The 21024-nt window shown below is 48.8% G+C and overlaps 1 protein-coding gene and 1 pseudogene across 6 annotated transcripts in view; one reads left to right on the top strand and one right to left on the bottom strand.

Moving 5' to 3' along the window:
- Positions 1 to 21024, top strand: part of Megf11 (multiple EGF like domains 11) — a 413620-nt gene that overhangs the window by 27769 nt on the left and 364827 nt on the right. The gene's annotated exons all lie outside the window — the stretch shown is intronic.
- The window catches only part of LOC101606882, a 48242-nt pseudogene continuing 44869 nt past the window's right edge, over positions 17652 to 21024 (bottom strand).

Genomic DNA, 21024 nt, shown 5'->3' with positions numbered 1-21024 from the left:
TCTCTCCAGACCCCCCCCCCTTTTTTAACTTTGAGTTGGGTCTTGTTCTAGCCTGGAATTTACTATGTAGTCTCAGGCTGGCCTCATAGTGATTCTCCTACCTCTGCCTCCCCAGTGTTGAGATTAAAGGTGTGATCCACCACATGCACCACCTTGCCTTTTGTAACTATTCACAGTAGTGAATTTCGGGCAGATTCCAAGTGGAGAGAGCAGCACAGACCCCTCCTCCCCTCAGCACATCTGCAGCCCTTGCTTCAGCAAAGTCTTTATTTTGCCCATGTCGTTTTATCCTCTGCCCCATGGTTTTGAGGATGGTTTTGATGATGCAAAATTAAGCCCACCAAAGGGCTTTGCTGACTTCAAAGCCCTATACAAATGTCAGCCTGCTGTCATCCTGTTATCAGGTCTTCCATTCTTAGTCCCAAAGTTCAAAGTGTGGCGCTGATGGCAGACACCCGTCATTATGCTGATGGCCATGTTATTACTGTCCCCAGACACGGCCATCCCCAAGAAGGCATGCACAGCACTGTGGCTGTTCACGCACCTACATTTGTGGGGAGTTGGGCTGAGGCTTGAGGGGAGTCACTTTTGTAACCCAGCCATGCAGCTGGTGGGAATGAGACAGAAGGGCCTCGAACCAGCCCTGTCTGTTCCTGGTGACATGTGGTACTGCTGGATAAGGGAAGGGACAGGGTGAGCCACTCTGGGGACAGAGAAGAGCAGAGGGTGGGGTAGTATCTAACTGGAGTCTTTAAAAAAAAACTTTCATTTTCATTTTATGTGCAAGCAGAGAGAGAGAGAGAGAGAGAGAGAGAGAGAGAGAGAGAGAGAGAGAGAGAGAGAGAGGCAGAGAGGGAGGGAGGGAGAGGGAGAGAGAAGAGAATCAGACCAGTTGCATGCACCATTTTGCACATCTGGCTTTATGTGTATACTGGGGAATTGAACTCAGGTCATTAGGATTTGCAGGCAAGCACCTTAGCTAATACCAAACCATCTCTCCAGCTTGAGCCCAGAGCTTCCTGGTTTGGGGATTCCTTGTTAATGTCTCCAGAACTGGGTTCTGGGGCCTGAATGCTTCCCATGCTTGCGTGGAATGTGTTCTATCTGCTGATCTGTCTCCCCAGCCCCAGAGTGTCCGTGTGAACGTGAGGATGGGAGTGATATGAAAGTGTGTGGAGGGCTGGAGAGATGGCTTAGCGGTTAAGCGCTTGCCTGTGAAGCCTAAGGACCCTGGTTTGAGGCTCGGTTCCCCAGGTCCCATGTTAGCCAGATGCGCAAGGGGGGCGCACGCGTCTGGAGTTCGTTTGCAGTGGCTGGAGGCCCTGGTGCACCCATTATCTTTCTCTCCCTCTATCTGTCTTTCTCCCACTCTCAAATAAATAAATAAATAATGAAAAAAATATTTAAAAAAAAATAAAAAAAATGAAAGTGTGTGGAGGCCAGTGTGCAGAAGCACAGTTGCTTGTGTGTGAGGAAGGGGTGCCAGTGTGTGTTTGACTGCCCCCCTACAAGATGGCAATGTGCCCGTGTGCCTTCCTCAGAATGTGGGACCCTTTGACTATGCAGCGGCTGTGCTTGGGAATGTATGTCTAATGTGGGTGTATACGTGGTCGTGTGAGCGTGCATGTGAGCGCATACGGTTTGGAATGTGGGCACGTGTCTGTTGACTAAATGTACAGAAGCTGTTTTTCTTAAGCCTGTGTGAGCTTACAAACGTACGTCTTGCGTGGCTGGGGATGCTGCTCAGTTGGTGGGGCACTTGTCTTGTGTGAAGGAAGCCTGGGGTTTGGTCCCCAGGACAGCAGGGATCAGGCACAGGGGTGCCCACCTTGAGGTGGAGGAAAAAACTTGAAGACAGGGCTGGAGAGATGGCTTAGCGGTTAAGTGCTTGCTTGTGAATCCCAAGGACCCCGGTTCGAGGCTCGATTCCCCAAGACCCACATTAGCCAGATGCGCAAGGGGGAGCACGCATCTGGAGTTCGTTTGCAGTGGCTGGAGGCCCTGGCGTGCCTATTCTCTCTCTCTCTATCTGCCTCTTTCTCTCTCTGTCTGTCACTCTCAAATAAATAAATTTTTAAAAAATGAGAAAAAAAGAAAAAAAAAAAAACCTTGGAGACAGATACTTGTGTTGTAGTCACCTTCTTGTTGCTGGGATAAAGCCTCCAAGCAAAAGCAGCTGACGGAGGGGAAAGCTTTTCTTTTGGCTGGCAGCCCTGAGGGGAAGCTTCATGATGGCAGGGAGAGAGCATGTCAGGGGCAGAGGCTGGGCATCACTTCTGCCACGGCAGGTAGAAATCAGTGGCGGGAGAGTGAACGGAATTTTAGCATGGAGGAGCTGGCTAGGGCACCTCAGAGCCTGCCCCCAACAACACACCTCCTCCAGCAAGGCTCCACCTTCCAAATTGCCATCAGCTAAGGACCAAGTATTCAAAACATATGAGTTTTTTTTTTTTTTGGGGGGGTCATCTGATTCAAACTACTACAACCTGTGTGTGGGTATGTCTACCAAATGTGAGCAGATGGGGCAAGCCCACCATTGCAGTCAGGTTCACGTTGCTGGTGGAAATCACCCGACCAAGGGCAGCTTGTGGGAAAAAGAGGTTTATTTTGGCTTACAGGCTCGAGGGGAAGCTCCACAATGGCAGGGGAAAACGATGGCATGAGCAGAGGGTGGACATCACCCCCTGGCCAACATCAGATGGACAATAGCAACAGGAGAGTGTGCCAAACAGTGGCATGGGGAAACTGGCTATAACACCCATAAGCCCACCTCTAACAATACACTCCCTCCAGGAGGCGTTAATTCCCAAACCTCCATCAGCTGGGAACCTAGCATTCAGAACACCTAAGTTTATGGGGGACACCTGGATCAAACCACCCCACCCACTGAGTCCTTGTATCCTTAGGGTGCCAGGAGAAAGCATTGAAGTGATGCATCTTGGTTGGGTGCAAAGTGACCTCACCCGCTGGATGCTGGTCTCCCACCTCCTCATGGGGGTCACAGGCTTCCTCAGCCACCTGCTTCCTGGGGAAAGCTTTTTTTTTTTTTTTTTTTTAAGTTTCTTTATTTGCAAGGAAAGGGAGAGGGAGAGGGAGAGAGAGAGAGAAAGAGAGAGAAGAGAGAGAGATAGAATGGGCATGCCAGGGCCTCCAGCCACTGCAAATGAAATCTAGATGCATGTGCCTCTGTGTGCATCTGGCTTCATGTGGGTACTGGAGAATCAAACGTGGCTTATTAGGCTTTGCAGGCAAGCACCTTAACTGCTAAGCCATCTCTCCAGGCAGAAAGCTGTTTTTTTTTTTTTGAAGTAGAGCGGTGTGACTGGGGGTTGGAGTGCCGAGAGGCCAATTCACTGGGGTGAGGCCCTGCTGCTAAGGCTCGTGGTGTGGCTCCACAGCTGTCTCTTGGCAGATGCTGGACCCTGACTCAGAATGAATCTTCTGTAGACCACATACCTCGGAGGGGAGAGCACATGGTGGAATCATTCGATACCTTCCGACTGGCGGCTGTGCCCAGCCTGGGCCTCTGGCCTTCTTGTGTCAGGCTGCTGAGGGTGCCCAGATGATGCAGCCTTGATCCTTCCTGCACTTATGCTGCTTGGCACCCATGGGAGGAGAGGAACTGGAATGTTTGGGCTCAGGGTATAGGGCAGAGTGTGAGAAATGTAAGCCTCAAGAAGAAAGCAGTGCCAATTGAGATGAACATGAGGTGTTTCTTTTATAAAAAAACATTTTAATTTATTTATCTGTGGAGGGGAGAGGCAGATAGAGAGAGAACGGGCATACGAAGGCCTTCAGCCACTGCAAACTTAACTCCAGATGCATGCACCACCTTGTGCAGCTGGCTTACATGGTTCCTGGGGAGTCGAACCTGGGTCCTTAGGCTTTGCAGGCAAGTGCCTTAGCCACTAAGCTATCTCTCCAGCCCGAGCATGAGTTTTGTTAAGACTTGCCCATCACCAGACAAACCAAAAAGCTTCTTCCCTCTTGGGAAATACCACAGTAGTCCTTGGCTAGCTCTTATAAGACCAAGTGCTTTATCTGTATCAACACCTTTGAGATATGCAACAGCTCTAGGAAATATGCATAAAGGAATTTTTGATATTTATTTATTTATGAGAGAGAGAGAAAAAAATGGGCACACCAGGGCCTCTAGCCACTGCAATGAACAGACTCCAGACACATGCGCTACCTTATGCATCTGGCTTTATGTGGGCACTGGGGAATCAGACTGGAGTCCTTAGCCATTGCAGGCAAGTGCCTTAACAGCTGGGTCATATATCCACTCCCATAAAGGGATTTTTAAACACTTATTTATTTACTAGAGAGAGATAGTATGGGCACTCCAGAGCTTCCTGCTGCTACAGACGAACTCCAGACATATGTGCCACTTTGTGCATCTGGTTTTACGTGGGTACTGGGGAATTGAACCCAGACTAGCGAACTTTGCAAATAAGCACTTTTAACTGCTGAGCCATATCTTCAGCTCCATACAGAGACTTTTGAAAAATAATTTATTTTTATTTTATTTATTTGAGAGAGAGAGAACTCCAGATGCATGTGCCCCCTTGTGCATCTGGCTTACATGGGTCCTGGGGAATTGAACCTGGATCCTTTGGATTTGCAGGCAAATACCTTAACCACCAAGCCATCTATCCAGCCCCAGAGAGTTTTTTTTTAATCTACTCACTTTTCAGAGGAGCAAACCAAGGCTCAGATATAGTGTGACAGGACCAGGCCACCCAGCTGGTAAAAGGCTATATACTGTGATATACTGTGAGCTTTAGTTCTGGAAACTACTGTTGGCTGAGATGCTGTATTAAGCCTCTGAGTAACGAGCTGTCCTGTTGATTAAATTTCTTTCATGTGGCTGATTAAAAAATAAGAGGAGGGAACTGGAAAGATGGTTCAGCAGTTAAAGTGCTTGTGTGTGAAGCCTAATGACATGGGTTCAATTCCCTCATATCCATGTAAAGCCAGATGCACAAAGTGGTGCATGCATCTGGAGTTCGTTTGCAGCAGCTGGAGGCCCTGGTATGCCTATGTTCTCTGTCTTTTCTGTTTTTCTCTGCTTACCAATAAAAATAAATAAATAAACAAACAAACGGCAGGTCACTCTCTGGTGCTGTCCTTGCTGGGCCATGCAGGGAACTGACATCTTGAAGGAAGTTGAGAAAGTGGAAGAAGGACGTGGACATTGAGCGTCCCTTGAGCAGAAAGGTTGCCAAGAGAGTTAATGGGTGCGTATGACTAGGTGTCAAGGAAGGAGGGCTTCCTGGAAAAGGAGGCATCTGAGGTGTCCATCAAGGGGGATGGAGGAAGCCAGGGAAGAGTGACTATTAGGGAAAGAAGTTGCTTTGGGAAGAGAAGGCCCAAGGGCTAGTTGGGGAGCGGCAGGGAAAAGGCAGGCCAGCATAGAAGTTGGTGCTGGAGGGGGGGGGGGTCGGTGCTGGAGAGATGGCTTAGTGGTTAAGGTGCCTGCCTGCAAAGCCAAAGGACCTAGGTTCGATTCCTTCATACCCACATAAGCCAAATGCACAAGGTGGCACATGCGTCTGGAGTTTGTTTGCAGTGGCTGGAGGCCCTGACATGCCCATTCTCTCTCTGCCTCTCTCTCTCTCAAATAATAAATAAATTATTATAGACAGAAGTTGGGGCTGGAGAGATGGCTTAGCGGTTAAGCACTTCCTGTGACGCTTAAGGACCCTGGTTCGAGGCTCAATTCCCAAGGACCCACAGAGGCCAGATGTATGTACAAGGGGGGTGCACGTGTCTGGAGTGTGTTTGCAGTGGCTGGAGGCCCTGGTGTGCCCATTCTCTATCTATCTGCCTCTTTCTCTGTCTGTCTGTCACTCTCAAATAAATAAATAAAAATAAACCAACAAGCAGCAACAAAAGAAGTTGGTGCTGGGGACACCCTTGGCAATTGTCCCCCTGGGGGCTGCAGGGAATATAGATGGAAGCTTGAGGTGGCTTTAAATTTGCCATCAACCCCCTGCCTGTCCTCTAGGGCCCCTGACAGTTGCTGAAGTTGTGCCCCGGGTTTCCAGTTGGACCCTTTTATGTTGCAGTAATTATCCTGTCACCCACCAGAAGTAATTTCATCTTGGGAAGAAGGAGGGTTTGGCGTCGTTGAAAACCGCAGCCGCGGAAGTGCAAGCAGCCTAATTGGGATTCATAAATCCACTTTTTAACAAGCACAATTAGGAATACTCATTGTGGGCCAGCTTGAGGCGCTCAGGCGGGGGCTGTTGGCGGGGGCAGCTTTTATGTGGTTTTATTTAATGGGATTGAAAACGTGGTCTGATCCGGGCATCTCAATTAGCCGAGAGGGGAGCAGGGCTCTACTTGAAGTGGAATTGTACCCCAAAGTTTCATTCCGAGCAGGTTGTTAGGCAGTAGTGAACTGGGGAGGGTGTAGCTAGATTGTTCTTTGGGGGAAAGCAGCAGATTCTGTGGTTTTGGGAGGAGAGATGGGACCCTCACAGCTCAGCTTGAGAAAGCGGGGCGGGCAGATCCTCGGGTGAGGAGAGCTCTGGTCTTGTTCTTTTCCATCTTCTGGGTGGTGAGCTCTGGGGGCGGTGAGGAGGGTTGCTCTGGCTGGAAAGGTTAAGCTGAGGTGCCTGTGTACGCCTTGTGAAGTCACCTGGGTGAAGGACAAGGAGGGAGCCCGAACCACTGTCCCGTAGAAGGAGAGAGCTTTCAGAGGGAAGATAGGCCTAAACTGGACTAGAAGGGTGGGTGGGATTGGAACTGCTGACGGGTAACTGGAGTCAGGCTGCCATGTATCCTGACCCAGGGAGTGTGGCTAGGAGGCGGTGTGAACCATGGGGCCGAACCTGTGCAGAGGGCTGGATCCCTGCTGTGGCCTGGGGCGAGAATTGGCTCTGCTCCCACTGCCCGGAGGACTAAAGCTGGGCCTTCTCTTCTGCACTCTCAGTGGCTCTGGATTGTCCCCTCCAGCCTCTACTCGGTGGGACATAGACAGGCATTCAGACCCATAAGTGTGGAGCTGGGGGCGGGTTGGGAGGAGACAAGGCTGAGGAACTATGGTGGCCTGATTGTCTCCAGCTTGGTTCAGGGATTGTAAATGGGTCAAAGCACAGGGAAGGATGAGTGCTTTGTGATGCAGGGTGAGTGAGAGCCTCCCAGGCGAGGGGCTGGGGGACCATGGGCCCTGCCACCTCAGGAAGGTTCCACAGAGAAGGAAGTGAATGTGTGAGTGAACAAATGAATGAATATGTGGATAAGTGAATGAATGAGCGAGTGAATAAATGAATGGATAAATGAAAGAACAAGTGAATAAATGAATGAGCAAGTGGATAAGTGAATGAACAGTGAGTAAATAAATGAATGAGTGAGTGGGTAAATGAATGAATGCATGAGTAGATAAGTGAATGAATGAGTGGATAAATGAATGAATGAGCAAATGAATAAATGAACAAATGAGCCAGTAGAAAAATGAATGAATGTGGAAGTGGATAAATGAACAGACGAGTGAGTGAGTAAATAACTAAAGGAGCGAGTGGATAAATGAATGAACGAGTGAGTGGATCAATGAGCAAATGAGCAAGTGAATTAATGAGTGAACAAGCAAGTGGATAAATGAATGAATGAGTGAGTGAATAAATGAATAAATGAGTGGATAAATGAATGAATGAGTGGGTGAATGAATGAATGAGTGCATAAATGCATAAGTGGGTGGATGAATGATTGAATGAGTGGGTGGATGAATGAATGAGTGCATAAATGAATAAGTGGGTGGATGAATGATTGAATGAGTGGGTGAATGAATGAATGAGTACATAAATGAATGAGTGGGTGGATAAATGAATGAATGAGTGGGTGGATGAAGGCAGGTATGCTGGGCTTCACGCTGTGTGCGGGAAGGTGTTGGGCAGGCTGAGGTTCATCTGCATGCTGTCTTTATTGGCTGTGTGTCCTTGGCTATGTAAATTAACTCTGCACCGACGTTTTGCATGTGTGAAATGATATTTACATCACTCTCTTTTTGTGCGGAGCAGATGAAAATCTGGCGCCTCCTCCACAGTACATGGATGGTCCCTGTTGGGGTGCCTCTCTTTCAGCCGTGTTCCGCGCCTGTGTCCTCACTGGGAAATGGGTTTTCCTACACCTGCCCTGCTTCTAATTGGGGTCTGGCTGGGGCTCCATCCCACACGTGGTGAGAGAGATGGACAGTGACAGGGTCGCTGTCAACGTCTGAAGCCTCTTTGGAGTAGTGCTAGAGCATTGCTGGAGGGCAAGGAGGGGTGTGGCGAGTGGGGAGGGTTAGCTGCACCCCAAGGACCCCTAGGGCTGAATGCCAGGGGAAGCTCTCAGGGCCCAGCAGGGATTCTGAGGGGGGGATATTCCTGTGGTATCCTAGAGTTTCAAGGGACCTGGGTTCACTGAGGACCTTGTTTGACCCTGAAGATGGAATCACACACGTCTGTCCAGTGAGCACACAGGTGCTCTGGGGAGTCAGGAAGTAAGGCGTGCTCAGCGTGTCCAGGGCTTGCTTAGCCATTGCTCTGGGTGAAGGTACACAGAAGTCAGGTGCTTTCCCTGTGGCAGCTCACGGCAATCTGGTTACTGTGTCATTATTCCTCTGAGTGACAGTTTAGATGGGCCATAGACTCAGGGAGCAGGGAAGGGAAGAAACTGGCCCAGCTACTGAGCTGCCAAAAGCGAGCGGTAGTCACTCCCCACAGCAGAGCTTGCTAGGAGCCAACTTCCAGCAGCAACGTGTTTTCTTTCACACCTATAAACCTCTAGACCTTCTCAACACTTTCTAGGGTGTGTGGGTGGGTGGGTGTGGGTGTTATGCACATGGAGGCCAGAGATCAATGTTGGCTGTCTTCCCTAGTCTCTCTCCACCTTTCTCTGCAAGGCAGGGTCTCACTGAACCCAGAGCTCACTGGTTTGGTTAGACTACCTAACCAGGTATGCCTCAAGGATTCCCTGCCTGTGCCTTCCCAGGATATCATCCTAGGATTATAAGTGTGTGCCACCATGCTTGGCATTTTACGTGGGTGTTGGGGATCTGAACCCGGGTCCTCATGCTTGTGTGGCAAGTGCTTTACCCCACTGAGCCATCTCCCCCGTCCCCTCCCAACACTTATGTAAATTGTTCATGTTGATAGACGCTCAGCCCTCCTTACTTTTGGGTTCATAATCCATGTTAACCAACTATGGGTCAAAAATACTGGGAAAGAAGCCGGGCGTGGTGGCACATGCCTTTAATCCCAGCACTCTGGAGGCAGAGGTAGGTGGATTGCCACGAGTTTGAGGCCACCCTGAGACTACACAGTGAATTCCAGATTAGCCTGAGCTACAGTGAGACCCTACCTCAAAAAACTGAAGGGGAAAAAAAAAATACTGGGAAAGAAGCCAGGCATGGTGGTGCATGCCTTTAATCCCAGCACTTGGGAGGCAAAGGTAGGAGGATTGACGTGTGAGTTCGAGGCCACCCTGAGACTACATAGTGAATTCCAGGTCAGCCTGGGCTAGAGTGAGACCCTACCTCGAAAAACCAAACAATGAAAAAAACCCCAAAACTCAAAACGAACCAAACAAAACCTGGGAAAGCCGGGTGTGGTGGCGCACACAGCGCTCAGGAGGCTGAGGCGGGAGGATCACTGTGAGTTTGAGGCTAGCCCGTGACTCCATAGTGAATGCCAGGTCAGCCTGCACTAGAGTGAGACCCTACCGTGAAAATGACTTCCATATGGAACACACAGAGGTCCCCCATGTCGTTATTCTCCGAACAATCGAGCACAACTATTTCCACAGCACTTACGCTGGGATTAGGTGTTGGCGACCCGCAGGTGACTGAAAGTGGGGCCGGATGGATGTCGGTTACCTGCAAATGTCAGACCGTTCGTGGAAGGGACTTAAGCACCTGCAGATTTTGGTATCTTTCAGGGGGTCCTGGAACCAATTCCCTATGGATACTTGGAGGTGGGGGGAGGTGGGGAGAGAGCTGTAATTTTAGGCTCTTATAGAGAAAAATAGCGGAGAGTTCTCAGGGCTTCTCCACCCTGCTGTGGCCACTCTCAACTTGTTCCCTGCCTGCGGCATAATGATGGAATCAGGATGCCGACTCCATGCAGATGGGACTGTGGTCTTCCTCAGGGCTTACGTGCAGGTGTGTGTGTGTGTGTGTGTGTGTGTGTGTGTGTGTGTGTGTGTGAGAGAGAGAGAGAGAGAGAGAGAGAGAGAGAGAGAGAGAGAGAGACAGAAAGAGAGAATGGATCTTATCAAATGTATAGATTTATTCACATAAGCAGGGCCACAGTCAGAACCATTCAAGTCACCCCTACAAATTCCTATCCAGTCACACCCACCCTTCCCTTTGCCCACCCATCCTTTGTTTGTGGGATGGTCGTTTTGAGAATACATCACATAAACGGGAGCATCGCATCGCACGTAACCTTTGATACTGACTCTTCTGCATGTCTTGTCTTAGAAATCTGTTCAGGCTCTTTCATTTGTTTGTTTTTTGAGGCAGGGTCTCACTCTAGCCCAGGCTGACCTGGCACACACTCTGTAGCCCCGGGCTGGCCTCAAACTCACGGCCATCTTCCTACCTCTGCCTCCTGAGTGCTGGGACTAAAGGGGTGTGCCACCACGCCCGGTCCATTCAGGTTCTTGGTATGTATCCATTTTTCCTTTTTTTTTTTTTTTTGTTGTTGTTGTGTAGTATTTCTGGGGTTTTCCTCAAAGCAATACAAAGGAGAGACAGGGTTTCCAACCATACAAACTTGTATTCTCACAGCTCTGGGGCCCAGAGTTGGAAGTTAAGGCCAGGCTGGACTTCTTGCCTCTCCCCAACTTCTGGTTTCTGTCAGCAACTCAGGGTCATTCTCAGCACTCCATTCTCTTTTTCTGTTGTCACATGGTCTTTGGGTGGCCAGATGGGGACCAAGTGTTCACACTCATAAGTCCACGGGGGACATGTTACATTCAAACCACAATATCCAATAAAACTGCATCCTGAGATTTTAGATGAACCTGAATTCTTTAAAGATTTTTTTTTTTTTTAAGGCAGGGTCTCACTCTAGTCCAAATTAACCTGGAACTCACTCTATAGTCCCAGGCTGGCTTTGAACTCACGCTGATCCTCCTACCTCAGCCTCCTGAGTGCTAGGATTAAAGGCACATGCCACCACATCTGGCATGCAAGCCTTAATTTTGAGGACATATTATCCACCTAGTAGATGCACTAGAGTGTGTTAACCCACCAACTGCTGAAAGCAGTTAGGGTTGTTTCCCAGTGTTGCCTATTGTAAGAAAAGCTACAGTATTCTTATAGAAGTATTCATGTGAGAATAGGCTTATCCTTGTCATAAATGCCCATGAGTGTAATTGCTGGGTCATAGCAACAGCATCTGCACGTCTTTTGAAAGGTATTTATTTATGAGGGAGGGGGGAGAGGGAGAGGGATTGAGAGTATGTGGGCACACAAGGGCTGCAAACTAGCTGTGACACATGGACCACTTTGTGCATCTGCCTTTCCGTGGGTGCTGGGGACTTGAACTCAGCCATTAGCCTTTGCAATCAAGCACTATTAACAGCTGCGCTGAACCATCTCCCCAGCCCTGTACGCTTAAGTCTATAAGAAATTGCCAGGCTGGGGCTGGAGAGATGACTTAGTGGTTAAGCGCTTGCCTGTGGAGCCTAAGGACCCCGGTTTCAGGCTTGATTCCCCAGGACCCATGTTAGCCAGATGCACAAGGGGGCGCACACGTCTGGAGTTCATTTGCAGTGGCTGGAGGCCCTGGTGCACCCATTCTCTCTCTCTCTTTGCTTCTCTGTCTCTCTTTCAAATAAACAAAAGAAAAAATATAAATTGTCAACTGTTTTCTGGAGGAGCTGTAGCATTTTAAATTCTGTCAGCCACATAGGAGAGGTCTAGTTTCTACACACCCTACCAACACTTGGTGATGTTACAGTTTTTTTTTTTTTTGTTTGTTTGTTTGCTTGTTTGTTTTTGAGACAGGGTCTTATGTAGCCCAGGCTGGTCTTGAACTTGTGATCCTCCTGCTACCAAAACCCAAGTGCTGTGATTACAGGCATGTGCCACCATGCCTTACTTATGATTTACTTATGATTCCATTTTATGCATTCTGGTGTGAGATTCTTAGTACCTCTGTGAGGCTCTTGTTTCCACCTCCCACAGGGCTGGTGGCCCTGAATGTCCCCACACGTGCATCCCCACCCACAGATCCTCTCTGGTGACCTGTCACTTCAACTGCATTCTCCACGTTTTCACTGAGGGGTTTTCTTAATGTTGACTTTTGTACACAGACTTTTGTTGGTTAGGTGATTTGCAAATATTTCCTCCCACGCTGTGGTGTGACTTTTCATTCTCCTCACAATGTCTTTTACAGGGCACTTAATTTCCAGGAGGTCCTGCTTACTGATTCTTTTCTGCATTGTGCTTTGGGTTGTGTTATCTTGCGTTATAACAACTCTTAAGATTGGTCTCTGTGCTTTCTTCCAAAAAGTTTGACATTTTACACTTAGGTGTATCCATTTGGAATTTCAAATATGATTAGGTATATATCTATGGATCTCTGCTTTAGTTTTTTTTTTTTTTTGTGTGTGTGTATGTGATTTTTTTTGAGATAGGGTCTTGCTGTAGGCCAGGCTGACTTGGAATTCACTATGTACTCTCAGGGTGGTCTCGAACTCATGCCTCCCCAGTGCTGGGATTAAAGACGTGTGCCACCACATCCAGCTATGCTTTACTTTTTAAAAATTTATTTATTTATTTGAGAGCGACAGACACAGAGAGAAAGACAGATGGAGGGAGAGAGAGAGAATAGGCGCGCCAGGGCTTCCAGCCTCTGCAAACGAACTCCAGACGCGTGCGCCCCCTTGTGCATCTGGCTAACGTGGGACCTGGGGAACCGAGCCTCGAACCGGGGTCCTTAGGCTTCACAGGCAAGCGCTTAACCGCTAAGCCATCTCTCCAGCCTTGCTTTACTTTTTTTAAAAAATAATTTTAATATTTTATTTATTTATTTGAGAGAGAGAGAGAGAGAAAGAGATGGAGGAAGAGGCAGATATATATAGAGAGAGAATGGGCACGCCAGGGCCTCCAGCCATTGCAAACGAACTCCAGATGCATGCACCACCTTTTTATGTGGGGGTCTAGGGTCGGAACTCAGGTACTATAGTTTGAGAGGCCAGCACTTTATCCACTGAGCCATCTGTCCAGCCCCAAACATCACTTTTTAAAAAAAATATATATATATATAGAGAGATATTATTTGTTTATTTGAGAGAGAGAGAGAAAAAGGGAGAGAGAGAGAGAGAGAGAGAGAAAGAAAGAATGGGCAAGCCAGGGCCTCCAGCCATTGCAAACGAACTCCAGATGCATGCACCACCTTTTTATGTGGGGGTCTAGGGTCGGAACTCAGGTACTATAGTTTGAGAGGCCAGCACTTTATCCACTGAGCCATCTCTCCAGCCCCAAACATCACTTTTTAAAAAAAAAAATAGAGAGAGAGAGATATTATTTGTTTATTTGAGAGAGAGAGAGAAAAAGGGAGAGAGAGAGAGAGAGAGAGAGAGAAAGAAAGAATGGGCAAGCCAGGGCCTCCAGCCACTGCAAACGAACTCCAGATGCATGTGCCATCTTGTGCATCTGGCTTACGTGGGTCCTAGAGAATTGAACTGGGATCCTTTGGCTTTGAAGGCAAGCGCCTTAACTGCTAAGCCATCTCTCCAGCCCCCAAGCATCACTTTTGTTGTTGTCTTTTAATTTATTTTATTTTTTTGGTTTATTTTTATTTACTTATTTGAGAGTGACAGACATAGAGAGAAAGAGGTAGATATATATACATATATATATATAGAGAGAGAGAGAGAGAATGGGCGTGCCAGGGCCTCCAGCCACTGCAGATGAACTCCAGATGTGTGTGTCCCCTTGTGCATCTGGCTAATGTGGGTCCTGGGGAATCGATACTTGAACTGGGGTCCTTAGGCTTCACAGGCAAGCGCTTAACCGCTAAGCCATCTCTCCAGCCCTGTTGTTGTTTTTTGAGGTACCGTCTTGCTGTAACCCAGCTGACCTGGAATTCACTATGTATCCTCAAATTGGCCTTGAACGCACAAAGATCCTCTGAAATTATTTACTTGAGAAAGACTGAGAGGGAGAATGGGCACACCAGGGTTTCTAGCCACTGTAAACAAACTTTAGATGCACGTGTCACCTTGTGCATCTGGCTTATGTTGGTACTGGGGTATTGAACCTGGGTCCTTAGATTTCGCAGGCAAATATCTTAACTACTAAGCCATCTTTCCAGCCTATCTTCCATCTCATTTGAGGCAGGGTTTCTTGCTTACCACTCTGTTGCCAAGCTGGCTGGCCAGTAAGCTTCTGGAAAATTCTTCTGTCTCTGCACACTGGTATTACAGACTCTAGTGCAGCAGTGTCCAACTCCATGTGCTTTCTGGGGACCCAAACTCAAGTACTGTCACCCATGTGGCAAGGATTTTGCCCACCGACCCATCTCCCCAGCGCAAGAGTCACTTGTTTTTGTTGGCCTGTGCATACCCAGCTGTCGAAAAGTCTCTTTCTCTCCCCCTTTTCCAGAGCTTCCACATGGGGTCACGGGCTCTGCAGACCAAGTGTGCTGCTGAGGAAGCTGACCCCCAGGGAAGGTGAGGCGCAGGCTTGAAGTCACACTGCAGGTTAGCAACGGAGTGGGAATGCTATTCAGGAGTACATGGCCCTCGGGATGCTACGTGTCAAAGAGGCGAAAACTGAAGCTGGTTTAAAGAGGCCAAATGGGTTGTGGCTTTTCCATTCTGGTCTTTAAAAAAGTTCATTTATTGGGCTGGAGAGATAGCTTAGCGGTTAAGCGCTTGCCTGTGAAGCTTAAGGACCCCGGTTCGAGGCTCAATTCCCCAGGACTCACGTTAGCCAGATGCACAAGGGGGCGCATGCATCTAGAGTATGTTTGCACTGGCTGGAGGTCCTGGAGCGCCCATTCTCTCTCTCTGTCTCTCTGCCTCTTTGTATGTTGCTCTCAAATAAATAAATAAATAAATAAAATGAACAACAAAAAGTTCATTTATTTGTTTATGGGAGAGATAGAAGCAGATAGAGAGAATGGGTGCACCAGGGCATCTAGCCACTGCAAACTCCAGATGCATGCGCCCCCTTGTATATCTGGCTTTCGTGGGTACTGGGGAATCAAACCTAGGTCCTTCAGCTTTGCAGACACGTGCCTTAACCACTAAAACCTCTTTCCAGGCCATGGCCCTTTTTTAAAAAAAAATAAAGCTAGCAGGCAGGCAAACACCATAAAAAACAATATTTTGGCAGTAGAACCCCTGACCCTTCAGCACCCCAGCAGAGTGGGAAGTGGTGTCAATTAGGGGTCTGAGCACTCTTCCTTGGATTTCAGAGTGTCCCAACCTGTTAGGGGTGCCCAGGGCATGTTGATCTCATGTCCATAGCCATCCCTTGGCCAGGGGACAGCAGGCTTTTAGCTTAATTACCCACAGCATCTTAAAATGGCAGCTCCTCAGTCAGCTTCCATTTCATTTCTTTCTTATAATGTATTTTTCCTCCAGGGATTAACCAGGTCACTGTAAATGCTGGGTAACCCTCCTTCCCAAGTTTGAGAGTTTGGGGGCACACAGATTTGTGGTTGTCACAGGGGACAATCTGGCTGAGAAACCATAAAGACATCTCCTTTCTCGAGTGTTCTTGCAGGGGAGCCCAGCTACACATATACCATTGACCCAATACCGTTCCTTCTCTATTGGGGGTCATCCTCTTTGAACTTGAAGTTTTTTTTTCTTTAAATTTGTTTTTGTTCATTTATTCATTTATTTGAGAGCGACAGACACACACAGAAAGTGGTAGAGAGAGAGAGAGAGAGAGAATGGGCGCCAGGGCCTCCAGCCACTGCAAACGAACTCCAGATGTGTGCACCCCCTTATGCATCTGGCTAACGTGGGTCCTGGGGAATCGAGCCTCGAACTGGGGTCCTTAGGTTTCACAGGAAAGCCATCTCTCCAGCTCTGAACTTGAAGTTTTGAGAGTGATCCACATGGCACAGTGAGGGGAGAAGGAGATATCTAACCAACTAGATCAGGCAAGTCAACTCTGGCGGTCAGTGGGATGGGAGACATCATGGTCAGATCTCCCTCATATCCTGGCATCGCCTTCCTCCCTTGAGAGAGGCTCCTGATAAATCAGTAACCCAACCCTCATGCTCCCCACTCTGTTCTGGGAAGGATGTTGGTGAGGTGCGCTGAGAGCTATCTGCCACGGAGCCACGGAGAGGCCACAAGGGCACGGTATGTCCCACAAGGCAGACAGTACAAGCCAGGGCGAACGAGACCTGGATCTAACCTTTCTCCTCTGGGACCTGAGTCTCCAGCTGATGTTTCTGGAAGATTCCTGGAGGAAAGTGTGGAGCAGGAGCTTTGAGTCCTCATGCAGCTTTTCCAGGGTGTGGTGGTGTGGACAGAGGCGAGCTGTTTCCCTGCTCTGGGGCCCCTTGGGTTGGACATAAGGATGGGGCTAGATAAGGGATCCTATGTAACTTCTCATCCTGTGCCACCTTGGCTTCCTGGAGGCATGCTGGCTTCCTTTACATGGGAAGTTTCAGGTTTAGGGTGTGTGAGTAGACTGTTTTTATTTTTTAATTTTGCTTACTTTATTTTTATTTATTTATTTTATTGACAATTTCCATAATGGTAGACAATATCCCATGGTAATTCCCTCCCTTCCCCCACTTTCCCTGTTGAAACTTCACTCTCCATCATATCCCCTCCTCCTCTCAATCAGTCTCTCTTTTATTTTGATGTCATGCTCTTTTCCTCCTATTATGATGGTCTTGTGTACGTAGTGTCAGGCACTGTGAGGTGATAGGTGAGTAGTCTTTTTTTTTCCCCCTTTGGTTTTTTTTTTTTAAATGTTATATTTCTTTTTTTTTTTCTGCATTCTAATCCTACATTTATTCAACAGTTTCTTTACACGAAGTACAAACATAACATCATCTAAAACGCTAAAAAGTTACAAAACTCAAGTTTATAGTACTGACTGTACAATGAAAGCAAGCAATGTACACGTTGCCAAGGTAACCTGCAAGGCCATCATGGATGGCAGGTGACATGGGGGCGGAATAGGTTATCTTGTGGAGCTTGGCTCACCAGTTTCAAGGGAAAGGGAGACACAGGGCAGGGGTGCGTGCGTGAGGGCGTGGACAGACAGAACCATTTATGGGAGCTTCCAAGGTTGAACCCCAGAGGTTGAAGAAAGCTCAGCAGGAGCACAGGCAGGCGTAACAGAACAGCGCTTGGTCCCTTTCCCGCAGACGGTGCTTAGCAAGGGCTTGACCGGGTCAGTGTGGAAAGACTGCTGTCCTATGGAGGCTTGCTTAGCTCTGCCATTGAACAGACTCAGGGATCAGGATGGGAGAACTTCCTAGCCAGTGAACTATAGGGCACCTTTATGGGCACAGTCCTGAATCAAAAGGACTTCTGCAGCTAGAATCTACCCATAGAAAAAGAGGTCTGAACAGCTGCCTTTAAAGCCTCACAGGTGAGGGATCCTTCCCCACCGATCCACCTTTGGCCAGAGAAGGGACAAACTGGGATGGGTGGGACATAAGTCAGGGGAGTGAGGGTCAATGGCCCTGTTTATCGAGAGGAGTTGGAGCTGGATCGGCTCCTGTGGCGGTGGCGGCCTGCACACAGGGGACCTGCGCCTCGGGGAGCGGGACCTTCTCCTCATCCGAGGTGGTGACCTGTGCCACATAGGAGGAGGTGGCAGCATTCTCCTGGGAGGGCTGAATCGCCAAGGGGGTGGCCTGGGCCAGGGGGCCAACACAGCAGTAGCAGTTAACTCCTGGCCATCAACTTGTCCTCCATCCATGTGTTTCAAGGCCTTCTCGACTTCATCTGGATTCTCAAATTCCACATACGCATAGCCTTTGGACAGATGAGGATGCACCCTTTCTACAGGCATGTCAATCATTTTAATTTTCCCATACGTGGAAAATATCTCCATGATGTGATCCTTTGTCACATTCCTGGTAAGCCTCCCTATGTGTACTTCGGTGGGCTTAGGGGACGGACTTTGCCTTTTCCTCTCTTTTCCATCTCTTTTGGGTGGTTTGGATTTAGAGCAGGAACGGCGCTGGTTGTCATGCCTGTGACGAGAAGGGCTGGGGGAGCCAGGGGAGCTGCTGGAACTGGAGCTGCGGGATGTGCTGGAGCTTCCTGAGCGGCTGGACGCGGAGGAGGAGCTGGAGCCAGTGCTGGGGCTGGAGCCTGAGCTGGAGGTGGAGCTGGACCGAGCCCCGGTGCTGGGGCTTCCACTGGAAGCACTGCGCCTCTTCCGGGCCTTATCCCTGCCACGGTCCTTCTCGCTTGACTCTTTGGTGGCCCCCTTATCTTTAGAACGATCCTTGGACTTCTCATCAGAGCGGTCCTTACGTTTGGTAGGAGAAGGAGCCCTAGGGCTGGACTTTGTATTATTTTCTTTGACTCGTAGCAAGCTCTTCGTTTTCACTCCTGGTAAATCTATTCTCCCCTTCTGAGGTGTTCAAAGCAGCAACGGTGGCCTCACTTATCTGAACTCTCACTTCTAACTTGAGCCTGAGAAACGATCCCTAAGCGACTGCAATTTACACCAAAGAGCAGCATCTTCCCGCGGACGCCATCTCTTCCCGCTCTTCTTATATGCAGAGGCTGGCGCAATCTAAATGTCATATTTCTTTACATTTCTTTTTTTTTATGATTTTTTGTTCATTTTATTTTTTTATTTGAGAGAGACAGAGAGAGAGAGAGAGAGAAAGAGGCAGATAGAGACAGAGCGAGAATGGGCGTACGAGGGCTTCTAGCCACTGCAAACGAACTCCAGACGCGTGTGCCCGCTTGTGCATCTGGCTAACGTGGGTCCTGGGAAATCGAACCTCGAACCAGGGTCCTTAGGCTTCACAGGCATGCGCTTAACCACTAGGCCATCTCTCCAGCCCTTTCTTTGGTTTTTTGAGGTACGGTCTCACTCTAGTCCAGAATGGGCTGGAATTAGACTCAGGCTGGCCTTGAACTCACAGTGATCCTCCTACCTCTGCCTCCCCAGTGCTGGGATTAAAGGCGTGCACCACTATGCCTGGCATGTGGGTAGTCCTCATGTCCCTCAGGGCATTTCTTACACCTGGAGAAGAGTGGGTAGTGAGCTGCTCAGTCACAAGCCTCATCTGCAAGGCTGTTCTTTTGACCAAACACCAAGCCAAAGCCACAATATCCACCACTGGGAAAGGAGAGGAAAAGCAGGTGGCCATCCCCCACCCATCTCAAGGGACTACCTCCAGGCTGATTGTCCTCCTACTCAGTCTGGTGTGTGAGAGGATGCTGGAAGCAACCCCATGCCCCTGCTTCGGCTCAGTGTGCTCCCTGAACCGAATCCCTTCCCCTCACAGGCCCCAGAGTCCTTTCCTGTGAAGTGAGGGTGAAAACGGGGGACCAGCTGACCTGAGGCACCTCGGAGTGTCTGCTTGTGGGCTGGGAAGATGGATCACAAGCATGAGGGCCCAAGTTTGATCCTAAGAACCCATGAACATGCTGGATGTGGGGGAGCATGCCTGCCCTCCCACTAGTGAAGAGGTGGAGACAGGAGGATCCCTGCAGCTCCCTGACCAGCCAGTCTAGCCTAACTGGTGATCCCTAGGCCAGTTAAAGACCCTGACTCAAAAAGAGATGGAAGCCGGCATGGTGGCACACACCTTTAATCCCAGCACTCGGGAGGCAGAGGTAGGAGGAGCCCCATGAGTTGGAGGCCACCCTGAGACTACATAGAGAATTTCAGGTCAGCCTGGAATTGAGACCCTGCCGGGAGGGGCGGGGGGAAGGATTCCTTAAGATAATACCCGAGGTTGTCTCTGGTATCCACATGCACACGCGCATGCATACACACACACACACACACACACACACACACATGATTATGCATACACACATGCATACATACCACACACATATGCACACACAAAACCAACCCAAACCAACCAAGATTGTCTGCTTGCCTCTTCCTGCCTCTCTCTTCTTGCTTAGCTTGGGATCCCTGAGAGGGAGGCTGAGCAAGATATTCCATTCATGGAGGCTGTAGAGATGGCTCAGTGGCTAAGGTGCTTGTTTGCAAAGCCTAGTGACCTGGGCTCAATTTTCCAGTGCCCATGTAAAGCCAGATGCACAAAGTGGCACATGTATTTGGAGTATGTAGTGACTGGAGGCCCTGGTAGTCCCATTCTCTCTGTCTCTCTTTCTTTCCTTGCAAATTAATACATACATAAAATTTAAAAAAGAAATCCCATCCAGTAAGCTTTTGAAGGTGTGTCTGCCACATGGACACCTATGGCGGGGTGGGACAGAGGCGTGAATGTTCCTCCTCTATTCCTGGCCTCCACACACGTGCATTGGGCATGTGAATTTGCAAACACATGTGTATGGACTATGCGTACACACACTATGCTTAGTAAAAATTGGAAAAAAAAAAAAAGACTAGAGTCATGCCTCCGGGCATAGATCTGTCCCCACTGGGTTTTCCAGCAGTGGCCATAGCCTTCCCTGTCCCTAGCTCGGACAATGCACTATTGTAAAAGGAATTTAAAGTCCTCCCTGCCAAGACCCCTCCAGGCCATAAGTGCCACTGAACTCCTACCTTTGACTCAGCAACGCGGGAGTTCCAATTTCCAGATGGCGGCTTGGAGAGACTTTGTGACAGAAGCCATCAATCTCTTCACTTCAAATTTATTTTATTATTTTATTTTACTTTCAGCTGTTCGGCTGTGAGCTCATCTGTCTAATCAGCTTGCAGGCAGTCGAAGGAGAGTGGGTGTCCCCTTAATCTGTGGGGTGTCTGTACATAGACTCCCTTAGTCTATCTAGGGCAGGGGTTGGAGAGCCTGGGTTGAGAATGGCTTTTGGAGTCTTTTAGAGTTCTGAGATGGAACTCTCCTCCTAGATCAGTCAATTGAAGAAGCAATTTGC

This window comes from Jaculus jaculus, chromosome 10 (genome assembly GCF_020740685.1).
Source record: "Jaculus jaculus isolate mJacJac1 chromosome 10, mJacJac1.mat.Y.cur, whole genome shotgun sequence".
NCBI classification, from domain to species: Eukaryota; Metazoa; Chordata; class Mammalia; order Rodentia; family Dipodidae; genus Jaculus; species Jaculus jaculus.
The sequence above is the reverse complement of the archived record's forward strand: the minus strand, read 5'-3'. Positions and strand labels throughout refer to the sequence as shown.